A 12,697-nucleotide genomic window follows, 5' to 3' on the forward strand; every position below is an offset into this window, starting at 1 on the left:
CATCTTACTTTGTACACATACCTACCAGCCATCTTGGGGTGGGGATTCTGCACACAACAGCGTTATACTGGGTTGGAAAAACTGACCATACAAAATAGCAGCAACAAATATTAATTGCTTTGTTCCCCACCTTAAAAGGAGTGAGGAATTCAGAACAAGGTCTTAAAGGAAGTCCAAATCTCTTCCATGCTTATGCATTCCATTCAACTACCTCTGTTCTTCTGGGCACAACTTGGTCTCCTTACATCTGTGAAACAAAGCCAAATCCAATTTAGGACGTACATATGTGGTGGACAAAAACGATGCTGCACTTTACAGATCATCTCAGAGAAATGCAAAATGTTTGTGGTTCATCAGTGAGGTGCTCACAGAGATTCTGATCCACAGCTTGATCCACCCAGCTCAAATGTCAAAATGTTATTATTATTATTTGCTGTTTATCAGGGGTAAAGACATCCAGAATAGATACATCCCAGAATATTAAGAAATGAAAAGAAATGTAGAAATGTGAGCAACACAGATAAAAACAAGGAGTAAATCGTGTATCAAACACAGTAAATTAAAGAAGAGACAAGCTGCTTATCTGCCCCTTCTGAATTCTCTGAAATTTTCCTCATTTTGATGCTGCTTGGTCACGAGCTAAGAGGAGCTGGGCCTCCAACAGTGAGCAGGCAGCCTCAGACTGCAGTAGGAAATAGAAGCATAATTTACTTGCCATACTTGAGCACAGTAAAAAGAAATGGAGAGAGAAAAACTCAGGAAAAAAAAACTATTGGCATTCAGCTTTGGCTTTCTAGATAACGAAATCATTGAGACATGGATTTAGTGAATGTGTGCGTTTTATATGGTACAGGAAACACTGCTGTTACACAAGTTAGTTGAATTAATTATGAGTCTACAAGTCTTCTAGAATGTCCTTCTTAAAGGTGTACATAAGGTTGATGAGGACATACTGTTATCCAATCTTATTTCAGCATTGCCTAAGGATGATTTACAGCACTTCAGCAGAAAATGCAAAAGCCATCCTATGTACTTTCATTCTGACTTACATTAATTGCTCTCGTGGACACTGGCTTCATCGGTGGGTTTGCAGGAATACAGCCACTAAGAATTTTAGTTAATTGGGGCTAATTATTGTTAACAGTCATTAGAGTCACATTCACAAGGGGTGGCAGGAATGAGGGAGAGGAAATATAACTCAGCCCACTCATACCTCTGTACGCACACCTAAGTGAGCAGGGTTAATGAGAGTACCAGCGAGATGCCCAAGCACACAAGAGTAGATTAGTTACGTAAATAGAAGCCATTTTTCATGTTTCACTCTGTAGAGTAGTTTTACCCTGGCCCATTTTAGAAGTGAAATGAATGTGTCACAGAAAAAGCCAGGAGCTTGACCAGGGCTCTGCAGCAATACTGTGCCAACACAGAGCTCAGGAGTAACGCCTTTCCAATTCACATTGAACTTTATCAGAATAAAATCCTGCATGATTGTTTATTGTTATCATTATTGCTGCATAATAGCTACCATCATCTCCAGCACCAGAAATTTTAGACTGAACTGTGTCACAGCTGCACAGTTTAATTTGAATTAATCAACCCCTAACCCCTGATTAGCAGAACACGGCAAGAAGGAAATAGCTGAAAATAAGCAAACCTCTGTCAGAAACAAGAATATTACTTACAAGGCTAACATCTTGCCTGAATTGACAGCAAACAAGGCTTCAGTAAGCAGCAGTGGAAAATAGGAGAAAGTCTATTAGCAGACACCTAGGTGAACACTGTTTTTCAACCCTTGAAACCCAAGCTCTTGTTTAAGACTGCAGCTATTTTTTTTTGCACCAGAACAACAAAAACAACAAAAAAATAAAATTGAAAGGCAGGACTATTAAGCAATGATAAAGGTTGAGTCATAAGCTAAAGTCATGTTATAGATTTACCTACCAACAAGAAGCCAGCAGGGTTCGGGTTGGAGGTTAATGAAAGACATCCAAAGGTCATCCAGTGATTATGTGCGAGCATGAGTTTAATAGGGCACGGGGACGACAGACACTGACAGAAGATTTATACCAGAGGTGATGACACTGCTAGGAATACTGCTGATAAAAAGAGCCCCAATATCGGACGGAGCAGGATGATGAATGGCACACATGTCTACTCACACTTCTCATTATAAGCTCCTTCACTCATGGTGGCACTTAGCAGCATTTATTTACTGTGCTTTGAAGGTACCGAGCAGAAGCACAGTATATTTAATACTTTAAATGTAGGCTTGCCATATAAAAATGAAACAAGAGATAAGATTAGACCACTGAATAATTGCCCAGCTTTCCTGCAGAGATTATATTCACTAGTGCTAACATTATTTTTTCCCTAATGTTCTAGCGTACGAACAGGGAGCTCAAGTGAATTAATTTTCTGAGGCAGAAGGTCAAAGGAAAATAACTGATAAGCGTTGTGCCTGCTATAGAATATCACTTTACAATATTCTTTCTTCCTCATTTGTCAGATAGAGAGTAAGAGATAATATAATAAAGGTATATAAACATATTTTTTGTCACGCCATATTTAGTTTTAGTAGTCCAAGTGCTATTTTTCCTGGTAGATTCTGGTAGGAAGAGGATCAGAGAAGTCAGACAAAAATGTCAAATAAAAAAAAAATAATAAAAGAATAAACCTTAGAACCCAAACCGAGGAAAACTAAGACCTGATGAATAACATGCACTGCACCAAGAAACTCCTTTTCAGACTGTTATATATTTATCAAACCACTGGAGTGTGAATTCTATGAATAAGTCTTATCATCTTTCAAGCAGCAGGCACAATAAAAATTAGAACTACAGAAAATTGTGGGTATTACAAAAGGTTATTTCTATCAATTCACACCTATCTGTAGATGGGAATGTCACAAAAGAAAGTTCTGCATGTCTTGCCACTTGTAACTTCAAGCAGAGATGGAGCAATACGCCATGACGTCATATTTAACATTTATCTGGACATGCAGCAACATAAATAAATCCCCACTCGACCAAGAGGCGTTGTAAATAGTCTGTAATTTTAGGAGGAGAGATGTAACATTCTGAGCACACGCTACCATCATTCCTCAGGATAGTTCACTTACAGCTACCTTGCGTGTGCTGCTGTTACGACCACTTCCAAGCACAATACATCTGTATTATATCCTTTATCCATCCTGAGATACTTGAATGTCTCTCATGGAATAGGAAAGGGAGGCAGCCAAGAAAATGCATTGTCTTTATTTGTTGTTATTGTTTATAGTTTGTATTGCAAACAGAGGTCATTTGGATAAGCAATGGCTTATTACCACTGCTAAGAGATACACAGCTTGATCTTAGACATGCAATCATAGCTTTTAGATGTCGTGTTGATGCTTGCACATAGAGAAAAGATGCTGTCTCTCTCTGAGAGCTGCTTCACAGATATGATCTGCTCAAGGTAGAGGCTGATTACAAGGCAGACATCAAGAGTATGAGGGATGTGTTGGCTGGAGCACTGTGTATTTCTACAACAATGTTAAGTCTTCTGCTGTAAAAAACATGAAAACCTTAGCGAACTGCTTGTGGACAACTCTTCATGGACCAATTTCTGTAATGAATGCCACTGTATCCAACCCAAAGCTTCTCATCACTTTCTGACTCTCTAATTAAGGAATAAAATGTAGGTACTCAGAAAAGGAGGGAGTGCTTTAATTACACTTGAAATTGACTCCTTCTCCATAGAGCATACATCATCTCACTAATTTATACCATAACCTCAGCCACAAACTGGCCATTTTTAGCCTCGGCACTGATTCTCAGTCACCTCTTCCCTCTGTGCTCAGTGCAGCAATATATTTTTTCTTAAGGACTCACCCAGTTTTCCAATACTTTTGAATTGCAGTAAAATGATTGGGCCCAGGATGGGGCCCTGGGCAGCCTGGTCTAGCATTAAATGGGGAGGCTGGTGGCCCTGCATGTGGCAGGGGGGTTGGAGATTCATGATCCTTGAGGTCCCTTCCAACCCTGGCCATTCTGTGATTCTGCGATTCACCAAAAACACATTTCATCAACATTTTCTAGCAGCTGGGTTCTAATCTTTGAGATCCTGGTACCCACATTCCCCTTTGGAAAGATTATATAATCAGTGTTATCTGATAGGGCTTTTCACTGGGCTGATCACTGAAAAGTAATAGGAATACATCAAAAGAGCCATGCCTCCATTAAAATACATAGGGATAGGGTACACTGGGATATAGGAAAACCCATGAAGAGGCAAGAGGCAGAATGACTTCTTTCTCTAAAGCTCTGTAGCCATCAGTGTCACCCTGTCATTCAGCATGTTTTACTGTCCACTTGAGCCAAATGAATACAATAATCTAATGGAAGCCACAGAGTTTCCCAATAGACAGCACATTTGTTAGTGAGGCAGATGATAAAATGTTCGTAAAGCATCTGAAACATCTCTCTGCCAAATGAGGATGAGATTTCTTATTTATGAAGAGGAAAAATAACATTTGAGCACTGTATTTATTTACTACGCAGCAAAAGAGAAAGCCAGGGCAACTGAAATTCTGCTTAGAGAGCAAATATTAAATGCAGCACTTCTCTGGCATGGCCACAAGAAACCAAGTTTCATCCAAAGATATAAGATGTAAGACCAGTAAAGGCTATGAGGTGAGATCACTTCTTCTGAAGCAGCAGAAATGATCGTATGATGAAACATTACTCATTTTGGCCCACATACTGATTTCAAGCACATCAAATCAGTACTGAGCTGTCTAATAATACATAGCTAGAATTTAATAACTTGACTAAAACATGACCATTATTCTGTTGCACCAAAAATGGAAATATTGAGCTAGGAATCGAGGAACTGTATAAGCAGATTACTCTCAAAAAGACTGATGCATGAAATTCCCCTCTTTTTACACTATCTTTGGCAGCTGACACACAGCTTTGAATTTATTGGAAAAGGAAGATCTTCACAAGACTCTCAGGAAGAACATTTCAGAAAATGACAGGGAGCAGCTGAGAAGCTGGTGCACTTTTGCATGCTGCTGGCGTTATTTGGAATCCAGCCTCCATCCCGGAGATCCAAATCAAAATTAAATATCAAATAACCTAATCTGATAGAATTAGATCAAATCTCTATAAGAATTGACTACTAATTATATATACGTGCATCTATCTGTGTATCTGTATGGAAAATATTTTAACTTCAACACTTCCAGTGATTTTAATTCGTTTAGCTCTTGAAAAAGCTTTCTTCTGAGAAAAGTCAGAGGAGAAAGTATTGTGACAACATTCATAAATCCACAGCAGGTCTACTAGGTAAGCAGCATGGACACAAGCTCTAATATTTTTCTATATTTAAAGCACTTGTGCTCATTTTGGGTGCATGTGTTTATCTTTATGCAAGTCCTGGCCTGCTCAGAGTACTTCAATTCCTGGGTAATGGAAACACCATCAGAAACCTGAATCTCATCATCTTTTTTCATAAATGAATCACTGGAGCAAAAAGAAAAGAAAAAAAAATAAAAAAGAGAATAATAAAAACCCACAAGGAATAATGCAAAAACAAACACAATACTGAGATTTTATTTATGTCTCTCTGTAATGTGAAGGCCAGATTCTTACTGGAGTAAATTTACGAAGGCAGCAGAAATTTAGGTCCAAAATGTGTAGCTTAGGAAAAAAAGCAGTAAGACAAAACTCAGGACATGGTATAAGCTGATTATAGTTCAGTGATCCACATCAGTGATGTAGCTTGATACATATATTTTTCTGAATTCATATGAAGTCCTACATACTTCAACAGGACCAGCTCTGTATCTGCCTTGTGTGTAAGATTTCTACAAAAATAAATACCAATTAAAAAATCTTCCTCATTAAACTATCTTAAACCTTTTTCATTAAACCTTTAAGCTAAAACACTGGATCATCCTCACGAAACATTCCACTTTGAGATGTAGAACAGAACATGGCCAGTCCTGTTATCAGCTCCATTTGCTATTACATTCAAATCAAAGTTCAGAAGGTTCATGCCCCAGCTTCTAGTTGCGACATCAAACCATGAACAACACAGCATAATCCCAGCTTGCATCAGAAGAGGACACGTTGGAGCAGAAGCAGATTCCCAGGAAGCCAGGACAGCTCAGCAACTTCTTGCTGACACTAATTGGTGGGTCTCAATAAAGAAAGAATTCTTTTTTTTTTTTTTTTCCACAAAAGTTATAGCCAAATGGTGAAATAACAATGAAGGAGGAAAAGGGACTTAGTTTCTAAGTCCAGAGAACTCTACAATACAAATTCCAAGTATACTAGTTTGCATTACTACATTCTTCTGCCTTCTTTCTTTCTCCAGTATATGGCTTTCCAGTATTGCCTCTGTGATACTGTGACTCAGAAAAACCCGTAGGGCTGAGTCAGACAATTATTAAACTCCTCTTTTTGTAGCTTCAGGGGGACTTATACAGAGTTGCTTGTTAACTACAGCTCCATTTATCCCAGTGTTCCTTACATAATCCTGTTACCGAACACCAGACCTGGTTGTGTGCTACAAGTGCTCCCAGCTGAGCGCAGCACCTTGCTGTGTGCCTGCAGCACAACCTGCCCCTTGCTTCAGGGCCTGGTTATGCTGGTTTGCGGCCAGTACAAGGATTTCTGGATGCTTCAGTGGTAATGTAACTTGGAGGGGCCAAGAGGATGAGCATGGGGTGAGACCTGGGTGTCCTATGGCACAGACCTCTCTGGGCTGGATTCTGATAGCCTGATAGAATTATGGAATTGTTTGAGATGGAAGAGGTCCTTAAAGGCCACCTGGTCCAACTCTCCTGCAATGAACAGGGACACCTACAGCTCCATCACTTGCTCAGAGTCCTGTCCAGCTTTATCTTGGGTGTTTCCAGGGACAGGGCATCCATCACATCTTAGGGCAACCTGTGCCAGTATTTTGTAAAAAACTTCCTTATATTCAGTCTAAATCTCCCCATTTTAGTTTGAGACCATTTCCCCTTAACCTATGACAACAGATCCTGCTAGAGTCTGTCCCCTTCCTTCTTACAGCCCCCTTTTAGATACTGAAAGGCCAATCTCAACTCTCCCTGTAGCCTTCTCTTCTCCAGCCTGAACATCCCCAGCTCTCAGCCTGTCCTCATGGTGAGGTGTTCCATCCCTGGGATCATTTCTGTGGCCCTCCTCTGGACATGCTCCAACAGCTCCATGTACCTTCTGTACTGAGGACTCCACCTCTGGACGCAGTGCTCCAGGTGAGCTCTCACCGCACAGAGCAGAGGGGCAGGATCCTCTCCCTCATCCTGCTGGCCACACTGCTTTCTGGGCTGTGAGGGCACATTCACAGAATCACAGAATGGCCAGGGTTGGAAGGGACCTCCAACCCCCTGCCATATGCAGGGCCACCAACCTCCCCAGTCAGTACCAGACCAGGCTGCCCAGGGCCCCATCCAATATGGCCTTGAACACCTCTAGGGATGGGGCATCCACAACCTCTCTGGGCAGCCTGTCCCAGCACCTCACCATTTTCATAGTGAAAAACTTCCCCCTAACATCCAACCAAATCTCCCCTCCCTTAATCTAAAACCATTTCCCCTTGTCCTGCTGTTATCCACCCTTTCAAAGAGTTGATTGCCCTTCTGTTTGTAGGCTCCCTTTAGGTACTGAAAGGCTGCAATCAGGTCACCCTGCAGCCTTCTTTTTCTCCAGACTGAACAAGATCAGCTCCCTCAGCCTGTCCTCATAGGGGAGGTGCTCCAGCCCCCTGATCATCTTTGTGGCTCTTCTCTGGACCCTCTCCAACAGCTCCCTGCCTTTCTTGTACTGCGGGCTCCGGACCTGGACAAAGTGCTCCAGATGGGGCCTCATAAAAGCAGGGTAAAGAGGGACAACCACCTCCCTGTCCCTGCTGGCCACCCTTCTGATGGAGTCCAGGATACATTGCTGGCTGATGTCCATCTGCCATTCACCAGTACCCCCAGGTCCTTTTCTGCAGGGCTGTGCTCTGTCCTTTCATCCCCCAGCTAGTATTGCTAGTGCTGGTTGGAAAATGGTGTTTCAGAGCAAGCTCTTGGCTTGCTTATTTTTGCATTTTGCACTCTGTGCTGTCTGAGGGAAAGGTCAAATTTCAGAGGAAGTCAAATTGCCACAAACAGCAATATTTGTTGGAAACAAAAACTTTTGGTATTTGAATTGTCACTGTAGACCTACAGATATCTGTTGGCTAAGAGGAACAGACACTTTCCAAACTGCTCCAAATGTGTCCTTCAGAGCAGTGTCAGTGCCAGCAGTAACTGCTGCCCCATACAGCAATCATACAGCAATCCGAGGCTGGTTGTAACATGAACATTCCTCAGTGCTGACCCAGATAACCTGTGCTGTTAAACAAATTACACAGGATAACATCATTATCTCCTTATTCTGAGGTCTAAACTTTACATGTCTAAACAAGGTTTGGCATCTTTTCTCTCTGCAACAGGTGATGGAAAGAAGCAGCTTTCTCCAGAAGATAATTTTTTTAAACTTAAAATAGACACATCAAATGAGCAGGAGGAGTCACTCAATTTTTCTATCAGCTGCAGAGGAACTTGCTGTTCTCTCTAGTTTGTAAAGTGCACAGGAGTACAGTAGTTCTCACAATGTATTCATACAGTAAATAGCAAAATAGGGGTGTGTGCTATTGCCCCATCTTGAAAATAGTTAAAATTAGTTGCTGTCACCTTTTTGTAGGCATAAATATAAGGTCTGTATCCCTATAAACCAAATGTAAATTGAAATAAGTTCAGTATTATCTGGTGCAATCACCATTGCCACTGTTTGCTAATGACAAGTATCACAAGTCATGTGATACTTGGAGTTTTCCAAATGCCATTGCTAGAGTCTATTGCTTTCTTGTGGATCTGACATTCCACAAATGGGATAAGAAAAAGAGAAAGAAAAGAGAAAGGGAAAGGACCTGAATTTCATAGCCATCGAGAAATTGCAAACCACCAAACCAAACATTAAACATATCAGTAGAGAAACCACTTTCTTTTACCTTCAGTGCCACACACATAAAAAATACTTTCAATCTAGTTCACAAAATATTTCAATTTTCTGTGCAGGCCTGCTTTCATTCTCAGACATTGCACTTTTCCTGTTTGCATTTCTCATGTTGTTCTTCTTGCCCACTCAGCCATATATTTTTAACTTGATTTGACATGAATTTCCTTCTTGCCCTTTTCCCATATACTAATTCATCTGCACTGACCTTATTTTCACTTTCAGCAAGTGACACACTTCTGACACATGCACACACACCTAGAGCTGGAATCCATATATATTCCTTGCATACCTTCAGTTTCTGCACTGTCTTTGCTACCGACCAGAATTTTTCACTGCAAAAACAACATCCTGATGAAGTTCAGTGTCCCAGTTTTGTTTAGCCTGTCTACTCAATCTAGATGTTGTATGGCACTGTAATAACATGACAGGAAATCTTTAATTTCTAAATCCCCTGGCTGGATGTATTCTAACGTGATGATGGTTACTTTGCATTTTCAATATCTTATTTAAATGCCATAGTCCTACAGCTGTGCGAAGCTCTTTGGCATGTGATGCAATGAGGTTATCTCAGTAAACTTCCAACTGGGCTGGGCTCCATATCGCAGCAACCACGACCATGGTTGGCAGCACGTACTCCCTAGGTATCTATTTTAGCAAGTACTGAATGAGTGGGGAACGTAGATCAGGGTAGAGCCACGCTGGCACAGTGATACAGGAAAACTCATGCTGCACCTTTCAGAAGATAAACAAAGGACTTTAGCCTCTGGCATTGACAGCCCAGCATCTTTTGCAAGAGGCTAAATAAATAAAGCAAACAAAAAACATGCCTTTGATATCAGCCCTGGAATTGTGCATCCTGTTGCTAACCCGAGATAAGAGGAAGCCTTTTTCATATGTAAGAATGCACGCGATCTGACGGTTTCACATTGCTGCTGCCTCCTTTTTCCTTCCCTCTCTAAAATGCCAACCCTATTGGAAAATCAATCTTGTGGAAGTTCTCTGTGTGGTGTGCTCTTGCCAAGACCCCAGACTCATTCACAGTACACTGCCCCTTTGTGCATAACAAGCCTCCCATATGCTGCAGGACTTGTCAGCCATTGAGTGGTGCCTGTGACCCAGCTGTGTGCTAACGAGAATGGCTACTACGCCTTCTTTTGGAGATAATAAAAGAGACAAGACAGCAGCCTCAGCTGGTGAAAAATGTGCCCAGTTCTATAATTCTTCATTTCTGAAGGCCTTCCAGAAGCCTTCTGTATGCATGGAGAGCTTCCAAGGAGGCTCTGAAGGAGATTTGTATTTCTGAAGAACATTTTGATAAATAAGAAAATCTGTAATTTATGACTTTATTTTTGCAATAGTAGCTAAAGGGCCCAAGTAACAGCAATAATCAGTGCCGTTGCCTGGAACTCAGAATAAGGAAAGGACAGGTTTTGATGTTATGACACTGCAGTTGTCAGTCATCCTGCACAGCTCATACCCAGGCTTCTTGAAGTGTCTTGTCTAACGTATGTCAGAGATACGCAGGATGTGTGCTTGTAGAGCTCTACCTGTTCTCTGTTTCCCAGCAATCCCCTTTCATTTACTGTCCCACACTCTCAGGTAGGCAGTCTTGTGTTGACTCATGCAACCAGTCCACAAGAGCCCTGACAAAACAAAAGTTTATAGAAGTGGCTCCTAAAGATACGAGAGCAATTCCAATTTTCTACAAATGTGTGGCTGCTCTAGGCTCCTCTGCTTTGTATGAACTTTGCAGTGATTTTCATTGCCAGATTTATCATATCCACAAAATACGTATTTCCCCAAACTAAATCCAGAATATTCTATATTGTTGTGCTCTGCAGCCAGCACAATGAAATAGCCTTGTGCTGTTTCCAGAAAAAATGCTTTTCCCGTGATATTCCATACCAATTCCAGTCGAAGGCGGAGCAAATGACACTTCTCTGCAAGTCATAAGCCTACCTTGTTTGCAAAACTATCTGCTGATGTATCTATTTTGTTAATTTCCTAGTCAGACACTTTCCTTTACTTTTCCCTCACGTTCCTCTCATTTCTGTGCAAACACTGTACCCTCTAGCATTACCAGATGGGTAAAAAGCCTTTAGCTAATTTTTAGCTTATAGTGGCAATGTTGATAAATTTCTCAGAGTGGCAGTGTTTTACACAATTGCTGTTTTTGTTTTTGTTTTTTTTTCCACATTTAATACTTTTCTGCTAATATAGTTAATATTTCTTACATGATCTTACTTTCTTACATGAGCTTACTTTCTATAAGAGCAGTAATTTAATAGGCCTTACTATAGCTAACCTGATCGTATTGACAGACAAATCATCATATGGCTATACATATGTCAAGAGAAGGGAAAAAAAGCCATCATTTGTACTCACCATCCACATATGCCACACTTTTCCTCTCTAATGCTCACACTTCATGTCCACCAACTTTCTGCTGTCAGGCTTTCTCACATGGACCCGTAGTTCTGGTCTCCTTTGCTCTGCCTCAGACAAGTAGCTCAGTAGGAGTTACTGAGAAAAACAAGATTTTGTTTCTGTGCGAAGAAAACCAAAGTTGAACCATCTGAAAGTTCATTCATTGCTCTTCTAAACCACAATGGGTTTCTGCTGCTGTAAATCTCTTCCTTTCCCATTTTTGTTATGTCTATTACAGATCCTTATGCTCTTCTTCATCTGTGTTTTGGTACAGTGTTTCTCAGAACATATCAGCACTGACAAACTACAGTTATCACTACAGATAATGCTGTAGTAAACACAGTAACAAATTTCATCCTATCCAAGCATTAACTCAGGGTTGGAAATGGGAACTGCACTGCACTGCACTGCTGTGAATGAGCCTGGGAGTATGGAGAGCTCACCAAAGTGTTTGCAGTGAAACACGAAGGCAAACATTTTCAAGTATATTGTACTAGGTATCAGAGGAATGAAAACAGAAAAAGTTCAGAGGGAATAATAATAAACACAATACAGAAATAAATTTAATAATGAAAACAGCAGCATTATACTCCTATATGTCTCCACATATACAACAAATGATGGTTTTTTGTTGTTATACCTTGTCTAAAGAAAGGTTAAAGCAGATTGTTGCCTGCTTCGCCTTGCGCCTTCCTGCAGAGAGACCACAAATTGGTGATGAAAATGTGGTTTCTGAAGTAATGAGCTGTGTCTCTCTTTGGCTTAATCAATAAAGTTAAGCACATGTGCAACTCCGCAGTCAGGTGCTCCAGGCAGCTGGGCTGGGGAGCAGTGTTGGCCGTATTTCATCTTTCACGTTCCTCTCCTGCAGTTTGCCCCGTGCCCACGTCACAGAAAACTCAAGGCCCGCGTCCCTCCGCTCGTTTTGGCAACCCATTCCCACAGACGCAGCAGCGTTGTGCAGTTTAACCACCACTGAATTTTGGGTTATTTACTTCTCCCCTTACTCTGCACGCACTTTGCTTTCTACCAGCACGTGTAAAATCTAATTTTACACTTCACGTTTTTGCTAAGGAGAAGCGAAACGCTCGGAGGACGCGGGCTGCTTTCCGCGTTCTGCGCATTTTGCCCTGATACGGCAGCAGAGCGGCTGCTGTGCGACTGCGTGGAACCGGCTGCAGCGCAAGACTGACAGCGAGAGGCTGCAGGGAACGCGA

The 12,697-nt window shown here is 41.3% G+C and overlaps 1 protein-coding gene and 1 long non-coding RNA gene across 4 annotated transcripts in view; both read right to left on the reverse strand.

The window, feature by feature from the left end:
- CCDC93 (coiled-coil domain containing 93) overlaps window positions 1-1,803 on the reverse strand; it is a 56,364-nt gene extending 54,561 nt beyond the window's left edge. For 2 of the 3 annotated variants that reach the window (XM_052675811.1, XM_052675813.1), the window contains exon 1: window positions 131-256. The gene's annotated coding sequence lies outside the window, so the exon portion shown is untranslated. Of the gene's footprint in view, window positions 1-130; window positions 257-1,682 lie in introns of those variants that run through there. The other variant, XM_052675812.1, reaches the window with a different exon arrangement.
- Window positions 1,804-10,399: 8,596 nt separating this feature from the next.
- On the reverse strand, window positions 10,400-12,586 carry LOC128077121 (uncharacterized). The gene is made up of 3 exons (XR_008204843.1): window positions 12,121-12,586; window positions 11,439-11,599; window positions 10,400-10,696 (listed from the first exon to the last, which is right to left on the reverse strand). It is a non-coding gene; the product is annotated as an uncharacterized LOC128077121 (long non-coding RNA).
- Between the last annotated feature and the right edge of the window lie 111 nt (window positions 12,587-12,697).

Source organism: Tympanuchus pallidicinctus, unplaced genomic scaffold, assembly GCF_026119805.1.
Source record: "Tympanuchus pallidicinctus isolate F22 unplaced genomic scaffold, pur_lepc_1.0 scaffold15, whole genome shotgun sequence".
NCBI lineage: Eukaryota > Metazoa > Chordata > Aves > Galliformes > Phasianidae > Tympanuchus > Tympanuchus pallidicinctus.